This window comes from Carettochelys insculpta, chromosome 7 (genome assembly GCF_033958435.1).
Source record: "Carettochelys insculpta isolate YL-2023 chromosome 7, ASM3395843v1, whole genome shotgun sequence".
Lineage (NCBI taxonomy): Eukaryota > Metazoa > Chordata > Testudines > Carettochelyidae > Carettochelys > Carettochelys insculpta.
In genome coordinates this window covers 49,933,887-49,953,812 of record NC_134143.1, presented here as the reverse complement: position 1 = coordinate 49,953,812, position 19,926 = coordinate 49,933,887, and the positions used below count along the sequence as shown (strand labels likewise).

The 19,926-nt window shown below is 41.1% G+C and overlaps 1 long non-coding RNA gene across 1 annotated transcript in view; it reads left to right on the top strand.

Moving 5' to 3' along the window:
* Nucleotides 1-217: 217 nt before the first annotated feature.
* LOC142016070 (uncharacterized) overlaps nt 218-19,926 on the top strand; it is a 28,748-nt gene continuing 9,039 nt past the window's right edge. Inside the window, exons 1-2 of the long non-coding RNA XR_012646285.1 lie at nt 218-322; nt 17,685-17,884. This is a non-coding gene — a long non-coding RNA (uncharacterized LOC142016070). The remainder of the gene's footprint in view (nt 323-17,684; nt 17,885-19,926) is intronic.

Genomic DNA, 19,926 nt, shown 5'->3' with positions numbered 1-19,926 from the left:
GCTGTAATTAACACTGGTATGAGAAGAACAGGCACTTGAACAGACAGTTCAAGAACAGTTAGGGAATGGGGGTTTTGTACAAAGAATGAGTCATGGAGGATTTATCCCTGTTTTATTTGGCAGTACATTTATCCTGCATGCATTAATATTACTCAATAACAGTATTTTTTGTTAATCAGAAATTGCTGTTGTGAAGCTAAATCTCTGAGTTTTGGGTCAAAAAGTTAACACAGTCTGCAGTGGTATGTCTAGGATTTAACATTTAAGATGTCCATGAAAAAGAGGGACTAGGGATCTGCAACAATCACTCTTCATGCTGAAGGTAAGTGTAATTTAAAGCCAGGTCAAATATATAGAGTGATAAGTTACAGAACAGCATTTACCAATGAATTACCTGAAGACTCAATATAGAAGTAACAAAGCCCTGGATGTTGTTCAGCTATTCAATACAGTAAAATTATATGAAATTGGGGGATTCTGGGTGTTATCCATGGGAAAAAAAAAACAGGAGTTAACCAAGGAACACTAATATAATTGTAATGTACTATATCCTCTTTCCTTGTAAACAAAAAAGCAGTCCAGTAGCACTTTAAAGACTAACAAAATAATTTATTAGGTGATGAGCTTTCGTGGGAACGACCCACTTCTTCAGATCATAGCTATACCAGACAGACTTTAAAGCACTACTAGACTGCTTTTTTGTTTTCATAATATATAAACTAGCATGGCATTCTCTCTATTACTTTTTACTTGTGTTTTTAAGGGTCGTGATCCTGTTGAAAGATGTCACATTTTCTTTAAAAGTTCCCTATAAAGCTATAATTGTTTTGTGATGCTTCCAAAAGACAGGCAGTTTTTAGATCACTTCAGATCTCCATCAAGAATGATTGATACAAGATTAGAGACATTGTTATACATCCAGCCAGATGTCTGATCCACCCAGTTCATTATTACATCTCTGATAGTGGCTGTGTTTCCAGATATTTGAGAGGAAAATACGAGAAACCCAAAAGTGGACAAGTATGGAATTGCTCCATCAGGAGCAGTTCTTGCATGTCTCATTTGACTGCTGGCTGGTGGCCTTCCACAGGAGGCTACATCTACACTATAGCGATCTTTCAAAAGAAGTTCTTCCAGAAGATCTCTTCCGAAAAAACTTCTTTCAGAAGAGTGTGTGTCCACACAAAAAGAGCAGATAAAAAAATTGATCCACTCTTTCAATAGAAAACATCCACACAGCCCCTGTTCTCTCAAAAGGACATCCTGGAGATCGACAAATCCAGCACCATGAGAACTGCTCTTTCAAAAAAGGGGTCCCTGGAACATCCACACACTATTTTTCCCAAAAGAACCTTTTGGAAAAAGGTGCTCTTCCTCATCTGGGAGAGGAACACGGCCACTGAAAGCAGATCTCAGATCAAAAGAATGCAGCACAGCTTGATTCTTTCAGGAAAAAAAAAAGCGTGTGCAGACAGTCTATGGGCCATTTTTTCGAAAGAGCAGTCCTCATGGCACCAGATTTCCAGTCGAAAGACTGCCTTTTGTGTGTAGATGTTATGCAGGTTCTTTTGGAAAAGGTCCATTGTTTTCAAAAGAATTTGCTAATGTAGACGTAGTATCCCAATAGAAAAAGAAAATATTCTAATTATTATAACTGTGGCAATTCTCTCTACTACATATACCCATTTACATACCACTTTAATATTAGCTCATTTTATCCCACAATTGCACTTTTTATATTTTTGTTCTGTAAACTTGCACAAAATATCCAATATGTTTTTAACTGACCAAGATTTTTAAGGACATTTCTTAATGAGAAATAAAATACCACAGAAGCTCTAGAAGTATCTAGAAAAGCTACTGCTGATGTTACAAGTTTGACCATTTTAATGATTGTCCTTGATAGCATGTGGAATATTTTGCACACAGTATAGCCAAAAGAGGCGTTTGAAAGGTGGTTGAATTAAGTTGAACGGAAAAGTCTGTAAGTCTGCTTCCAGTGGCCCCTTATGGATGGATTGAATCAGTCATTTTCTTGATAGATGTAGGATTCCTCAAAATGCCTTCTTACCTAAATTATCTTTTAGCTAGCAGTGACCCAATATTTAACAAAGATACATACTAGGACAAAATAAATTTAAATGAGTTATCTCAGGTTAAGGCAATTGTCTGCATTTTGCTCTTCATTTTCAAAATTGTGATACTGTGGCCCTAAAATCTGAAGTTGTCTGAACACCCACCAAGTAGAGAAAGAATCTTTTCAAATTCATTAAGTACACTGGTTTTCATCTTCATCACTAGTATTGTATCGTTTGTTATAATGATATATCAATGGCTACAAGGAATATTCCTTTCTTTCAGAGTCTCCAAAAACCTTGTAGTGTCTAGCCAACATCCAGACAGTATAGGAAAGCTACTGCTGCATGTTATTGAACACTGACTGAGAATCCTCACAAACCTCTGATTCAATTTTTTTGAGTTGGACTTCACTGAAACTGTTTGATCAATTCCCACTTGAAACCCTTGAGGATATATTGCAAAGAAATCTGCATGTACAGTTTCATAATGATGTTTCAGATTTTAATTCTGAAAAAAACAGTGCTGGTTTCACCACAAATTAAGGGGATGCAGTCAGGGTTTTTATAACTACAAACTGACCTTCCTTGACCTTCTTTTTTAGGCCACCGTCTGTTGGCAGCTCCTTTAATTTGTGGTGTAAGAGTGTTGGGGGAAGAGGACAAATGCTTGGGCCAGCACGCATTATCTTAATCTTTGCCTTCCTTCTAATGCATGTATGCACATGATTTTGTAAATGGACAGAGAAAACAGTAAAGCCATGGATGAAAATACATGGTCTGCTAAAATCAGGTATCTGATTTTATCTGATTTTTTTTAATCTGATTTTGTCTGGAACAGCCATAGAAATATACTTATGGTGAGACTTGCTCAAAGAGATAACTACCACAGAAGGCACCTAGAACTCATATGCCAAAGGACTGGAAAACAAACCTGCTTAAAATGTTAGTATTTCGTGAGATTAACAGTGATCTTCCCTTCACAGCAGGTGTGTAGAAGCTCCCAGGCATAACAGACATAGGCATGTTTCTAAACCTCAGAACTCAAATGCGTTCAGTTTGGAGACATTTGAGATCAAAATAAAAACTCAGATTTCCCTTTAATACTCAGTGTTTGGGGTGGTGCTTTCACAGAGCCCTTGTGAATCTCACCAGAGGATTCACTCCTTCCATGTGGTACAGAGCCTCCTCAGCTCCCATTTAAAATCAACCTCAAAAGAGTTGAATGCACTCAGCAATTCACAGAGCTCCAAAAACATTCCTCAGTCACAGTCTGAACCACCCAGAGGACACCATGGAAAGGCATGGAGGTGGGCCAGTGATACCGATATTCATCACTGGAATTCTGGGCCTCAATTTTTCTCTCCTTGCTAGAGAAAAAGATGCGTTCAAAGATTAAGCCCCAGGAGCATGCAAGTGACACACCAGCAGGTCTGTGTGATATTGGAAGTGGCATTACTTTGCACACACTCACACTTGCTGTTTCTATTGCAACCCCTGACCTGCCATGTTGTACTTTAATGTCTGGTGGCCAGAGCAGCGTCTTTGGAGTGACTGCCTGGAAGAAGGCTTATTTCATTCGCTCTCCCAGAGGTTATCTCAACAAACTCTGTTTAGTCTGGCTTTGCACAAGTGAAAAGGACTCTGTGCTATACAGGATACTACTACAGGCTGAACCTCCCAAAACCAGCATTCTCTGGTCCAGCAACATCTATGGTCTGGCAGGACCCTGGATGTTACTGGACCAGGGATCCCAGGTTGGGAGGTTAGTAGGGGGAGGACTGCGAAGAGCCCAGTGATAGGGGCCTGACTGCCCTGGGCAGGGGAGATGGGTGGGGCTTGAATCCCCAGTTGGAGGTGGCACCCAGCTGGGGCCGGAGCCAGCCTCCATGGGACCAGGGCCACGCCAGCAGCCTGGCTGGGGCTGACTCCAATACCAGTTGGGACCATGGCCATGCTGGCAGCCCAGCTGGGGCTTAGGCCAGCCTTCCGGGCTGGGGCCTTGCCAGCAGCCCAGACAGAACCAGCATCTGTTGGGACAGGGCAATATCCAGCAGCCTGGCCAGGACTCAAGCTGACCTCTGCAGCTTTGGCTGGCAGCCAGAGCATGACCAGGACAGTTTCAGCCCAGCAGGGGCTGAGGTCCAAACAGGAGGTACAGGAACTCTGGGGCTGCAGAAGGGGCAGGGGTTCAGAAGCAGAGGCGACACCAGGGAGGGGCAGCAGACTGGATGGCTGGAGGCAGGAGACCTCCCTTTATCCAGCAAAATCCCTTGTTCGGGACCAGTCAGGTCCCATGGGCACTGGACGAGGGAGGTGTAACCTGTAACAATATGTGCACGAGTATCAATAATGGAACAGACACTGACATTGCCCAGTTCCACTACTCTTACATATTTATAACTCCCACTATGTTCATTGGCACTTTTGAACAAGTGCTTCAGGGTCAGGCTCAACATACTGTGGGTAAGAGTGTCAGACTGATTGCTATGTGCCCACCTGCAGGGTCACAAATGTGTCTTAAGTAACTTACCTGCTGTCTACCAATGTTCTGGAGCTGTCAAGTCTCAATCAGGACCCTCCACAGTAAAGTAGTATACTAGCCAGCTCCTGACCCAGGACACTATTCCAGCAGCTAAGGATCATGGAGACACCAGGCCTCTGGGAGCAGGGTAATGGAGTAATTGTTTCAGGCAAGGGTTTGAGGTAACAATGAAGTACATTTACTTATCTGGGATGCACCTGACTCTGTTACAAGGGGAATGCTGGAGTATCTATGCTAATTCTGTTTCACCCCAGAACTGCCCTATTTTGGCAGATTGGTCTAGACCCCCTTTAAGTAGGACTGAAGGTTTCTATACACTGCTAGACAGACTCAAAAAATGAAAACCAAAACCAAACCCAGCTTTAGTGAACCCCTGGAGCTGGCTCTGTATGTTCAGCATCTCTCTGTGGTTGGACTGGTAAAGTAAACTGTAAGCAGTAACTTGAAAGCCAAGCAGCTGTATCTTTGTGCACTGGTTTGAAAATTTCAGAGCATTTATACAGTTGCAACCCAGGATGATTTAACAGACGGTTAAAATTGAAAATCAGTATGTCAGGCAAGGTCTGTTGTCTAGAGCAATATGGATTCCTGTAGAATATGAGAGTGGTATATTTTAAATGTGCTTTGCCTTCTCTTTTTCAATACTCAAAAAGCTTAAAACTTGAAACCTTGAGAGAAATTGCTTAATTGCCCTCTTGAGGTCAGTGGTCCAGGGCATTGGGAAATTTCAGTTCTTTGCAGTCAGGGGTCAAATAGGGAACAACCACAACAGTTCTTAAACTCTTGTTAATGTCTCATAATCTTTAGTGGAAAAAACCTGTGGTATCATAGCCAAGTTAACCTCACAAAAAGCACAATAATATTTATATGCCTCCCCCACACAGTGCTATGCCCAAAGAGAAAAAGGGAAACTAAATAGATTTCCATGATATACTACATACTGACAGAAACAGTAGATCTTCCATGACTATGCTGCTGAAGCAGAATTAAGATAGAATCCCTCTAAAATTTCAAATTTGAAAGTAAAATTGAGTTAACCTTTTTGTATAAGTATTGTAAATTGGGATTTTCCTGATTTATATATTCAACAATTACATTGTATTTTATTTGAAAAAGAAGTGTTAATATTTAAAGTTGCCCTTTAATACACATTTGGAAACAATGATTGAATAGTAAGCCAAACAGCTCAGAAGTATCACATCTCTATTAAATTATCTTGCCTTTTTTAAGATTAAAAAAAAAAACTTTTTCTTCCTCTAAATGCAAATCTTTCTGTGTAACACTGTGCCTAATCTACTACAACTAATTAATCTGTTTGAGCTGATGAAATGTTACCTCTGCATTTTTTGTTCCTTGTATACAATTATTGTAACAGTGGTGAATAAATCAATATTCCCAATCCAACTGTAAAAAACAATCAAGAAAAGCAGTGCTTCTCAGGGAAAAAACACCAAATAATATTTATTAACTCTGTCTCAATCCACAGCAGAGTCTAATACCATTCAAGCATTTTCTGCAAGTGTAATAAGCAAACTCAAATACATGATGAAAGTGGCACATGCCAATAATTTCACCATTTTACACTGCAGAGTAATTGAAGGATTTAATGAGAAACAAACCAATAAAAATAAATAGACCATGTTAGAGGAGGAGAAAGTGATCTAAAATGGAAGTTGCTCCATTGTGAGTTTTAGGCTTTTTGCATGGTTTGCCCAGGAAAAAAAAATGTTGTTGGGACAATTGCCTGTTTATATCCACTTATTTTACATTCTGCAATTTGATTTCGAAAGAGGAAAATATCGCTTGTTTTATACAGATTAGATTCTGCATTGGAATGCTATCCTTCTGTTGCCACTTCCCACAGCTCCTCTATTTTTCCACAGAATTATATGATGAATAGTGGCTTGCTGTGTGAAGTCAGAAACAGCTTCTGTTATATTGCTATTTACAAATAACTCTAAATGTCTAGCCTTTTAAAATAATGACACTGAGTACTTCTGCTTTTAGAAATGTCTGTAAATCATAGTTTTCCTGAAAGGAAATATGATTGTTACCAAACTGCTGTATCTTAAAAGTGTCCCTAAATTTCAGTTGTAAACAAATACCTCTTTGCAGGATACTTCAATCAATATGGTAAAAGAAGCTATGTGTGAAGAGGAAAAATGAATAGCATTTCTGTTCAATATTCACACCTCCATCTTTTGAATAACATTCCTGAAGAAAGTAGAGACTGATCAAATTAGTGCTTGCTTTTGGCTTATAAAATCTTGTAAACTGAGCTTTGTTTAAAGTTGGGCTCAAGCTGAAAACATCTGATCCAGATTTCAGACACTTCAAAGGGGAAAAATATTCAGATCTGGAGTCTTGGTTCAGCCTTTTAGAATGAAAACATTTGCAAATGGCGCATCTCTTTGCAAGCTTGATTTTAAATAGCCAGAAGGTAAGGGATGTTTGGATTCCTGTATTTTAGGTTGGGGCGCTCTTTAGTCTTTAGTTTGCAAAACCAAAACCAGGAGTACCTCAAATCTAGGAGCTAGCCTACGAGTGTTACCATATTTGACCTTCCAAAAAAGAGGACACCCATGCGAGGGAGTGTATCTGTATCACTATCTACCAACTCACATTGTATTAATGTACTATATATACTAAAACACTTTAATATGTGAGTTGGTAGATAATAATACAGATACAGTAACCCTACGCTCTATATAAACCCTCACCACATTGAGGGGAGATGGGAAACAGGTAAATTGTTTTGATTTTTGATCTGGATCCATTTTAGTGAAACCCTACATTTCCAAGATAAATGGACCCAGTTTTGACTAGTCATTTAATATGAGTAATAAATGGGTGAAGAGACATGAGCACTAAGCCCTTACATTCAAAGCAGTCTTTTAAGTATTGAATGTTTTATACATGAAAAAAGAGGCAGTGAAAGAATCTGGCACACTCTTCTATAAAATGGATTATATTTTGCTGTATTGTTTTGATGTTTTTCCCTGTATGCACAATTGAAAACACTCAGTTGTAATAAGTTATTGGTTTGTATGGTGCTTTGGGAAAGACAGAAAGGGCAGGTTCAAAGACCAAGTGCAGATGGGTCTCTCCCTAGACAGCAGAGGTTCAATCTCAATGTACAGGTCACTGACCCTTTTATAAGATCTTTGAAGTGCTCTCTTGAAGAGTATTGACTGACCAGAGCATTTTATTTCACACCAAGTTCAAACATAATGTCTTTATGAGTATAATGCACAAATCAATGACATAGTACATTCCGATTATTTAGATAAAGATGAGAATACACGACACACACAAAAACATCTCTCCATTAAAAATTGGCTGATGGATAGATTAAATCTCTACATTACCTTTTAGGCAAAGATTTTTCAGATGGATTCACTACCAGACTAAAATGTAAATACTTTAATACTCAGTACCTTAGTATACACAGATTTCCCTCTTTGCCTGACTAACTGTGGGAGTGTCTTAAGAAAATTCTTCTAATTTCCTTGGACACCAACTTGGTGGCTGCAACTGTTATAGGGCATATAGTATGGTAAAACCCTAAGTTACATGGGGGGTTGCATTCCTGCAACCCCTGCACATAACTCAAATTTTTGCACAAGTCGGAGTAGATAGGTGGGAACCAGGATGCTGCTTGGTTCCCAGCTCCCCACCACTTGCAGGACCCAGGAAACTGAACAACCCACCAGGGCTGGTCAGTTTCCTGGCTGCTCCTCCCTGCCTTCCCCCAGCAGCTGCCGGCAGCTAGGCAGGCTAAAAGCCTTCTCCCTGCCTTTTCCCAGTGATGCCACTGTCAGGCTGAGAGCTGCACAGCTGGGAGAAGGAAGGAAGAAGGGGCTCTTAGCCTGCTTAGCTGCCCGCAGATGTGGGCAGCTAGGCAAGTTGACAGCTACAGAGCAGCTTCAAGTTGTGCTTAACTCACCTTAAAGTAAGTTATGCACAACTTGAAGCTGCATATTTTGTGGATTTACTGTACAGTATAGTGCTTATATTCTATTATTTATTAGTTATAGTAGTACTGTGATAGTCACTAGGAGCCCCATTGAAGAAGCAAGACCCCATTGTGCTAAGCACAGTATAAATACAGGACAAAAAATAGAGCTGACATTGCTCCTTTTTTCATCTCCCCCTAAACAATTGACTTGGTCTTCTCTACCAGCCTTTCACCAGGTATTACTCCCATGCTCCTTAAGGGTATGTCTACATAGCATTTTGGACTGAGCAGGCATCATCCTCCCAACCTCGCGGACAGATTTGAGCCAGCAAGGCTTATATTAGCACTGTAAAAGACAGTTGTGCAGATAGCACTTTGAAGTTGATGCTCAGGCTGTAGCTTGGGCTCTGAAGCCTAGGGAGAGGAGTGACTTGCTCCCACTTGATCCAAAATGCTTTGTAGATGTATCCTTAAAGGCACTCGAGCTCAATAGATTCCCATTACATTCCCTAACCATGACACAAAGACTGTTTGCTAGAACTCCGCAAAGTTAGTCCTAAATCCATGAAGGCAACAGAATATCACAGATGCTTATTAACAGAGCCAAAGGAATGAGAAAAAAAGTTACTATTTGTATTATTTCTCAAACACACTTGCTGCAGATTGAGCGCTTTTTTTTCTTCTTCCTTTTGTCCCTATTTCAATAGGCTTCATCTCCAGAAATGTATGACATCTCTTCTGAGTACAGTTGCTGACCCGACACAATTGTCCTGGTACCTGCAGAAATTCAAGATTAGTCTTTAATTAAAGATTATGTCATGTGATCAAACTTCCAGGAATTCATCCAACCAAAGTTGGCAATCCTATTACTGAGTCTAAAGCTGTAAGAAGTGTCCGAGTAAGAAATTCCTTTGATCAAGCTCACTGTGTATATTCAGGAGGAAAAAAAATAAAGGAATTTATAAGAATATGTCCCTGCAGTACAGCAAAAGTCAACCGTGCTTTCAATGCCAAGAAGTTATACAGGTATCACATTTTTTGGCAAAAAACCCTTCCTAACAAAACAGAAACCATCATATTGTTACATACTTCAATATTTTCACAATGTTTTAATGGGCCTTTTCTGGGGAATGGGGCCCTTTCAGGTGGTAGATGTTTTCTGAAATGCTTTTGTCATTGTACTGAAAAGGAAAAAAATAGAAGCAAAATTACTGTAGTGCTTATTAGAATGTATACACACACAAGAGTGGGATAGGGTAGGTTAGAATTATGGCTACCACAGACAGCAAGAGTGGTGGTAGATGGGCTAAGCTTCAGGTTTCAACCACTGTGCCTTCTTATATTTTTAAACTTCCAGAAGGATTAGTTTTGCCTTTTATCTTCCCAAGGATGATCACTGAAATGTCATGCAGCTTCTTATCACTCAAATTATCCTTCTCTGTCTTGATGAGAATGCAGTCAAACCCTTCAAGGATCCCATGCCGGGGTGAAGAAAAGGAGACAACAAGACTATGTCCAGATTGCAGGGTTTTGTCTATAAAACCGCCATTATGTCAACAAAAACCATGGAGCATCCAGATTTCGGAGTGCGTTCTGTCAACAGTAAGTCTCTTTTGTCGACAGCCGCACCCCACTTGCCACAAGGAAGAACACCACAGTCCAGAGAGATCTGTCAACAAAACATGGGATTGGACATTCTGGGGGGATAGAAAAGGACTCTGGGACACAGTACAGGTGCGCTGGCAGACACCCTATCCACAGCAATCAGCCCTCTATGGTTCCTGCTCCAGCTTTTCTTAAAGCCACAGAGAGCCCAGAAAACCCCATGGCAGGAAGCTGAGAGCACACAAGCAGCAGAGCTACAGGCTGCTATTAAAACGCCCTCACAGCCACATCTTTGTACACAGTGTTACCCCATGGCAGACCAGCAGGGAGCACAACACCCCCACCAGGCCCTCAAGGCTCACAGGACTCTCCCCTGGGCTCAAAAAGGCAGGCCCTCCTCCTGCTCCAGCCCAGAGATCAAGGACCTCCTGGATCTCTGGGCCAAGGAGGAAATTCTACAGGACCTCCATGCCAGGTGGTGACATGCCAAAATCTACAGCCTCATGGCCATCACCCTGGCTAAATGGGCTACCCCCTCTGCACCCTCAAACAAGTGAGGACTAAAGTAAAGGAGCTGCGTCAGGGGTATGTCCGGGCCCAGGATGCTGCCTAACACGCAGGGGGCAGGACCAACTTCCTGCCCCTACTTCAGGGAGCTGCAGCTCATCCTGGCTGCGAGAGGGACACCTTAACCCCTTGCCTGAACCTTGACATGTGTCTTAAGGCGCTCCCCCAGCCACCAGCACAGCAGGAGTGCCGCAGAAGAGGAGGAGGGAGCTGAGGCCCAACCCCCACTGGAGCCGGACTCAGAGGCCAGAAGCCTCACCCTTGTGCTAGATCCAGTTCCCAGCAGCCAGGCCACATTCTGGGCATCCTCAGAGCTGGGCAAGGATCCCTCCAGTGAGTACCCCCCACATCACACACCCCCGGGCATAGGATCCAGGTGCAGACAGGATATGCTGTCAGCCTCACTTGGCTGGCATGGGTGGGACCTCACACTGTGGTCCCAGCACTTAGAACCTCATACAGAAGTAATGTGCACCACCTGGACCCAGCAGACTGGCCCCAGGCATGAGCTCCAGCCTGCTGCCAGGCTGCACTATACTCTGGGGCACGGATCAGGATATGGGTCACATCGATGGCCCTGACACAGTTTGGGAACCCCAAGGCAGCAAATCCAGACAGGACTTCAAAGTCTCCCAGGTGGATGACCCTCTGCAGCAGGATCATGTTGATGGCCCTCACGACCTGTGGAGGGAGGTGAATGAACACACATCACAGGGACTAAACAATGGAGTGCATGGGCCCCTGGAGGTCCCTGACCCTCTCCTGTCTACTCCCCTCTGAGCTCTGCAGGAGCCCCCCTGTAAGGCTGCCCCCTAACAGCAGGGCTATGTGGGATGGAACAACCCACCCAGAGATGGGGCTTCCCCCATCCCAACCCCACCCCTCACACCCCCAACCCTGCTTCCTGAGGGTCCCCCTTTGGCAGGACAAACCCCTATGCAGGGACTGCTGCACAAGAGTGCGTTGCCTCCATGAGGAGTGCCCCAACAGTGGACTTCCCCATGCCAAAATGGCTGCCTGCTGACCGGTAGCTGTTGGGGTGGCAAGTTTCCAGAGGGCGATTGCGTCCCACTTCTCCACGGGGATGGCAGGCCGCAGCCAGGTGTCACATCCCTGGAGGGTAGGGGCGAGCTGGCACAGACCTCCAAGAAGGTGCACTTCCACATGCGGAAGTTTTGGAGCCACTGCTGGTCATCCTACTGCACCATGACCAGCCATTCCCACCAGTCTGAACTGGTGTGGCACCTCTAGAGCTGCCTGTGCAGCAGTGGGGTGGGTAAAGGTGTGCAAGCGCTGCAGCCAGGGCACCAGCCACAAAGGTGCTCTTGAGCTTGCCCTTGGTGAGTAACAGAAGGGCGGCTGCCAGAAAGTTCAGCCCCAGCCACAGCATGTCTGTGTGGGGCCATCGCACATCTGGGGCAGCTCCAGCAGCATGGCACCCAGGGACTGCCTGTGTCTCCCCCAGATACAGGGTAAGAACAGTGGGCACTTGGAGAGCATTTCTGACACTAGCAGGAGTAGGTGAGCCCACATCAGGGTCAGGGACCTGCTGTCCAGAGAGGTCTCCTGAAGCACTCATCCCTGCAGAGCTCCAGATTTTGAAAGCTGCCGCCAGCTCTTGATGGATAAATTTGATGAATGAAGTTGAACAGGGTAACTTGGCATAATTCCCATATCTCTAAGCAGATTTCCCCCCACATCCACAATCATAGACCTTAGATATACTCTTTCCCATGAGACTCATGCTGAAGTATCCACAGGACTGCAGTTGAGTTAACAACAGATGCTGACTCACGGTCCATGAGTGGTCATTTTGACAATTGTTTCTGAAAGATCAGTTCAAGCACACATCATGCCCTTACTAGGCATGATCAATTAAGTTAGCAGAAAATTCAGCACAAGTTCAGCAAACAATTTAAAAACACTTAACAGATTAATGGAGTCCATATCTATCCCTGTTAGTATATTATCGCATCACTAATTCAGAGACTTAAGGAGGAAAACCTTAATACCAATAACAAGTTTACGGACACAAAAGCAAACTTGAAGTAGTTACCAAAGAATTATATGCCATGAAACTAGAAAAGAAGAAATGCCTATTACCAGAAAGTTCATAGTTACCCCCATTGCTAGTGGGAGTGAATATCAGATTTCAAGGAAAAATGGCTGGCAATTGTCAAGATAACAGCCCCACCATTGACATCACGTCATACAGCATAACCACCCAAAAGGTCAGTTCTACATGAACAAAACACGGCTAAACAAAACTAAAAATGCTGGTTTTCTGATCCTTGAGGATTTCCAGAATACTACTTGTAGTGCTTTTGTGCAGACACGATCTCTGCCAATATAAAAGGTACAAGGAGCAACAAACACAGGCCCTAAATGGCAGATCTATCTCAGCAGCTTCGCTAGCCATTAACAGAAGGAATCATTTGCAGAATCAGTGCCTGTGCAACCAGAAAGCAGCTTAGAGAGAGTAATTATTAACAGAACTGCACATATAATCAATCTTGGTGTTTGGCAACCAAACCAAACTTTTAAAAGATAGTTTCAAATTGATCCCATTTTGTTAAAAATATCCTTTTCAGACTGAACAAAACATTTTGTTTGATTCAAAAATTCAAAAATTTGTTTTGGTTAAGGGTTGGGCTTTTAATTTTTTTTTAAAATAAGTTAAATTGAAAAACAAAGTAATTTTGAATGTAAAAAAAAAAAATCAAAGGCTGGGTCTACACTTGCCCCCAGCTTTCAAGGGGGCATGTTAATCAGGGAGTCCCTTTGAGGAGTGAAGGGACTTTGAAATAGCGTGGGCCCTTCAAAGTGCCTGTGGCTACATGAATGCCAGCACTTCAAAGTTTGACACTTCGAAGTTGAAACGGTGGATAATTACTCTGATGAAGTGCTGCATATTCACCACAGCACTTCATTAGTAATCTCCCATCACCCTGATGAACATGCCCCCTTCAAAGTTGGTGGCAATTGTAGACAAGCTCAAAGGGTTTTATTCTGAAAAATGTCAAAATAAAATGTTTCAATCTTTTCAGAATGGTGTTAATTTTTTTACAAAAAAAAAAAAACACTGGGTTAACTCAGCACAAGTTCACACAATGTTCCAGTCAACCTATATATCTGCATTTTGGGGGAAAAAAATCCACCCAAACAATTTCACTTAGTGCTAGTACTACTTAGTTATTATCTGTCAAGAAGAGGCAGAACAATTTCTTCATTGGTTATAGGGTTCAGTTTATTTTTCTCTGATCTCCATCCTAAATCTAGGGGGGGGTGTAATTTATTATTACTGGGTGCTTGTGATTGTTCATTTTGGTTCACGTGTTTTATTTACACTTGATTTTCCAAAAAAGAAAAAAAAAAGGAGAAATTGTAACAGTAGCCTTTGCAGTCAGTGACTACTGAATCTCCTCCACCCAACAATATTAAACTTTCATAAATCTGGCCCATGTCACATGACAGGGTTAGACACTAAACGCTTGTCACTACCAGCTTATATCAGTATCACAATACAGAGTGCTAGTTGGCTGTCATGCTCCATCCCAGAGGTAGATGCATATTTGTAGTGTCCTATGTGTGTAACTGTAAAGAGGTTTGGTGTGCTATATGATAAAAGAAACTGTAAAATTATAACATTTCATTTTGTTTCTGTTGTTGGTTTTATTTTCTGAAAACAGGAACGAAAACATAGTTACTCTGGAGATATCCTAGTTGCTAGCGACTCTATGTAAATTCCACCTTTTTTGTAGGAAACAAGATGTCTTTCCATTCTGAAGCAGAATTTGATTTGTGGGCTCAGCTGCATACTCACATAAACCTATATCACAACTGCCAGCACAAAACAGTGTACTGTATATTTTGAATGTTCATTTCTGAATCCTACTGAAAAAGATTGGCGGATACATTGCACAGTGCCAGTGTAATTAGTCTTTTTTAATGAAATGGACCCTAGATATATTCCACTGTGGAGCTCCAATAATAGAATTTATGTGAAAGTAATTTCAAAGTGCAACAGTAGTTTACATATTAGTTATTGTATAAAGAAAAAATTGCTCCACTGTTCTAGGTTAAATGCAATTAACATCCAGGCCTTCTGTCAGACTCTTGGGAAGGAATGATTGGTTTGGCAGGTTATTTCTCAGATTTTGATCTCTCTCTCTCTCTCTCTCTCTCTCTCACACACACACACACACACACACTGTAACTATATGCCAGCACTGAAAAATATTACAGCACTCTCTAGATTCAAGGCTTCAAAGAAGCTTAACTAAAACACACATGTAAATCAAAAATATTTACCAATTAGCTATTACTCAGACGTTCAATTATCATTTGAAATGTTGCCTGTAAAATATTGTGTACAAATAACATTGTGAATCAGTACAGGTGTCAGGTCTCTTCCTTTTAGCAGTTATGGAAGTTGTGTGGGAAGAGCTTTCTGTTTGGCATTAAAAGGTAAAAAGGCCTAATAAGGAAATGAAATACTGTGACAGTTACAAATTTATTCAGAAACGCCCCGGTTACACCTTCATGGTGAGCTGCTGCTGGCAGGGTCATGCAAATGAGGGTCTTCAACAAGGCAAATGGCCACTCATTTGCATAGTCACACACCTCATTTTCATAATCATGTGAGATTGCTGTCCCGGCAGAGGCTTCTGTCATCATAAAACAAGCCATGTAGACAGGGTTCTGTTGACCAAATCCCCCTTGTCAACAGCCCTTTATTCCTCATTTAGTTTTGTGACAACATAAGACTCTGCGGGACAGTGATCTCATGCAACTATGCAAATGAGGCGTGCAACTATGCAAATGAGCAGGCATTTCAATTGTCAATTGTATCAAAAGACTTATAATTTTGTTTTAACACTATAGTTTATTTTTCATTAATCATTTCATTTATTGTAGGCAACATATCAGAAGACTAAGATTTAAGATAGTAGGCCAAAAAATGAGCATTGGCTCCTGCAGTGCGCCTATGAATTCTACATATTTAATTAGTGTATTAGGATTATACGTAACATACTTCAAGGTTTTAAAAGAGAAAAAAATATTCTGTTGGAATCTTTTTAATTCCGTCACTTGAAAGGATGGTTTAGATGTGGCTTAAACCTTGCCCGGGAATTGTAACATTGCCATAGTAGGATGCTGGAATTTAGATCAAGCTCAAATATGGATACTTTGGCCCATTCTTTTGGATATCATTGTAACTGTCTGACCTATGCATCTAATTTCCCCATGGCCATATGTCTCTTGTTTACATGACATGGAATTCTACCTTTCAGAAGTTGACAGGGGCACTGCAGAAAGACCTGACGCTAAGCCCACTGCAGTAAGTGCAAAGACTGCCATTGACCTCAGTGAGCTTTGCATCAGATCCCCAGAGACAGATTGATATTGAGGATAAATTCTCCTGCCATTATTTGTTTAGTGATACTGATAGTATCTTGCTTCTTTGCAAACTACTTGCACTTTTCTCCTCCACACCATATAGTCAGGAAGGCTTGGTGACAACATTTAACTAGTCAATTGAAAATTATCATTCTTTCACAGTAGTATAAGGCAGGGCACCATTCACCAAGGTCAGCGGTGCCACTGAGGAGATGGAATGTAAATAGGGACACAAAGACAAGTATTATTCTGGAATCATCATGGTGCTCAAGAAAAGAGATAGATTGGAAACCCTGATAGTGGAAGCTTGTATTTGTTCCCAGAATAGCTAAATCAGCATGATAAAGCAGATCCCTCTGTCTCTCCCCACCTTCAGCTCAACCAATTTGTACTGCCCTATTTTGGAAGGATCTTCTGTGTTTGCCTTCATACCATTTACTCCTATGTCTTACAACCAAAGACATTTGTGTGTGCATATACTAATAACTGGCAGCGATAACTTATTTGACAAAGTCAGTACAGATCTCCAGTCACTACTGATCTGAGCAGGATTCATATAGTTGATCTAGAATCTAAAATCTTTTTATGCCATTGCACACCTCATGAGCCATTCAGTCTCCACAGGAAGCACAATTCTGGATTTGGTTATTTTTATTTTATGAATATTTACTAGAAATTATGTTTGTACTATATATTTCCAGTACCACTACTGTTAATATGAATGTGTTTAGAATCAATTTTACTTAAGTTTTACTGGGTGTTCTTGTATAATTGATGGGGAATTTATTATTAAATCTTTTATTTGACTGATTACTTAATCATTCCCACATGGTTATTGAAGACAATCTTACATATAATTAATTTCACTAATAGAGACTCCCCATGTTTTTCTCCTAGAACAGTGTCTGCATGGTTATCATGTAATTTAAGGCTGTCCTGGGGCAGCTTTAAATTATGCACATATTTGTATTAATTATAAAGGGTTACATTCTGCTTTCCTCAGATGGTGTGGCACCTTTATCAGGGAGTTCCTCCATTTAAATCAGTGGGACTACTTGTATCGTAAGGTGCTAGTCAGTGTGAAAAAAGATGGAGGAAAATGGCCATTAATTTGGAGAGAGAAGAATGTAACTTGATCCTTTCTTCCACTTTCACATACAGCAGACCTCTTTGGGCATTTTATCCCTCCCTTTTCTTTCCTCCTATTTATCTAACCAGTATGGCTCAGATGATGCACCCTAGTATTTTAGGGGAAGAATTACAGTCATACAAAAATGAAATGAGCATTTAACTATGCACCATTCTTCATTGTATATGAAAAACAAAGATATAGGGCATATAGTAAGCAACCAAAGACTATGGTCCATGTGTTCAAATGTGATAAGGAACAAATTATGTTCAGTGCCATGAAAATCACATAGGTATCCATCAGCTGGCATGCCAAAGCCTTGACAGAATGCTAAGTAATGCACCTGATGCCAGTTATTGACTCCCAATGACAAATCAGTTTTGCATATTGCATATTCTCTTCCAGGCTGAACTTCAAAGGCCTGTTAAACGACAGCAAACTACACTATAAGGTGCCACAAGACTTTTTGTTGTTCTCCAGACTACGCTGTGACACTCAGAGGCAAAGTGGAAAGAACACATGAGATATAAAATGAGGACCAGTTTCGTGTCTCAACTCGAGAGTGGGATGTGGAGAGCACCCGTCATGGGCTCAGAGAAGGAGGGGTATGTTAATACCATGGCAGTAACCAGCTCTCATTCCTTGCAGAAAGAGGGCAAGCTCTTTCAGGAAGAGGTACCTCTCACTACAGAGCACTAAGAATGCTATGACATACGTACCCATTCATTTGATTCATTCTGAAAACTGTATTTAATATTTCCTCTGTTTTTGCTCAGAATGCTATTTTAATATGTCTAAATTTAATTTTCTCTTCAATGAGACTTCAATACTGCTTACTTTATCTACATGATCAGGCGACTGACGATCCCTTATTTTGGTTTAATTTTCCTGTATACCCTACGATGAGTTTAAGCTCACCCACTTCCACAGAACATATTCAATTATCTGCCTCTTGAACAACCAAAATATCACTATATTCTTTTTTAGTTCCTGAACTTGTTTCTTTGCCTAAAAAAAAAAAAGGTCCTGCAGCAGACCTGTAAAACTATGATCAGTAATTCCATCCCTCTCTATTTCCCTCCACCCTGAGTTGCTCTTATTACTAGATATATTCATATATAATTGACATAAAATGAAACCTACTCTCCAAGTCCTGAATACAATTGTGTTCAAAATCCAAACTCAAATCTACGTTTCGCAGCTCAGATTTGTTTTTGGCATATGTAAATTAATATAATACACACGCTATCCTCAACTCTGTCAAGACTTAAACGTATTTCATACTACATACTGGTGGTAACAGAGAAATAGCTGTGCTAATCTATAAACTATCAAAACAAAAAAGCAGTCCAGTAGCACTTTAAAGACTAACAAAATAATTTATTAGGTGATGAGCTTTCATGGGACAGACCCGCTTCTTCAGATCATAGCCATACCAGAACAGACTCAATATTTAAGGCACAGAGAACCAAAAATAGTAATCAAGGCTGACACATCAGAAAAATATTATCAAGTTGCATGCTGGTGGTATTCCTGTGTTCCCATGTCCTTTACCCCCAGTGTACAAAGTTAAGCATATGTTTAAGTATATGTAGGATCAAGGCTATTATGGGGAATTTTTCAGTCAATTTCTTTCTGAGGGACAGCACACAAAAGGAAGGCCAGGGTGAAGCCCATTTAAAATTCAGGCTCTTAGTATCTTATACTTAAAGGTGCACTCATGCAGCTCTCCATTCTGCACAAACAATTTTGAAAACAGCAGTTTAGTGGGCCAAATTCTACTCAGAACAGCCAGAGTTATTCTTGGTATCACTAAAAAAAGGCTATATTTTTGCTAGCGATCCCACAAAGGGATCTCTGTAGGTGGATCTTAGTTTAATTAAAGCTAAACAGAATTGCATATTGTAACTTGGAGACCAAGCCTGTATTATTTTGCATATTTAAGACACCAGTTGACTTAATTAGAATTTTAGATGGGTAAGGAATTTTTGCAAATCTCCAAAAGTCCATCTTGAACCCCGGTCCTCAATATAACCCCAGAAGTATAGAATAGTGTCTCTGATGCCTACTTCTTTACTTTGTGCAATAGGTATCTCTCCCCACACACTCATTGTTTTAATTTGAAGTCACTATTTTATTCGAATTCGAAGTCACCACCAAAGAATAATTAATTGGGAACTATTTTAAATTATTATTCTTCAATGGCTTGTAAACTTGTATACTTTCCTGCTGAGCTATTGTGTAATTTTGGCCATGTCTACACAAGCCCAAATCTTTGAAATGGCCATGCAAATGGCCATTTCGCAGATTACTAATGAGGCGCTGAAATACATATTCAGCACCTCATTAGCATGCTGCCAGCCATGGCACTTCAAAATTGCCGAGGCTCGCTGCCACACGGCTCGTCCATATGGGGCTCCTTTTCAAAAGGACCCCAGGAACTTCAAAATGCCCTGATTCCTATCAGCAGAAAAGGAGCCCCGTCTGGACAAGCCCCGCAGCAGCAAGCCTTGGCAATTTCAAAGTGCCACGGCCAGCAGCATGCTAATGAGATGCTGAATATGTATTTCAGTGCCTCATTAGTAATCTGCAAAATGGCCATCTGCATGGCCATTCTGAAGATTTGGGCTAGTGTAGACATAGCCTT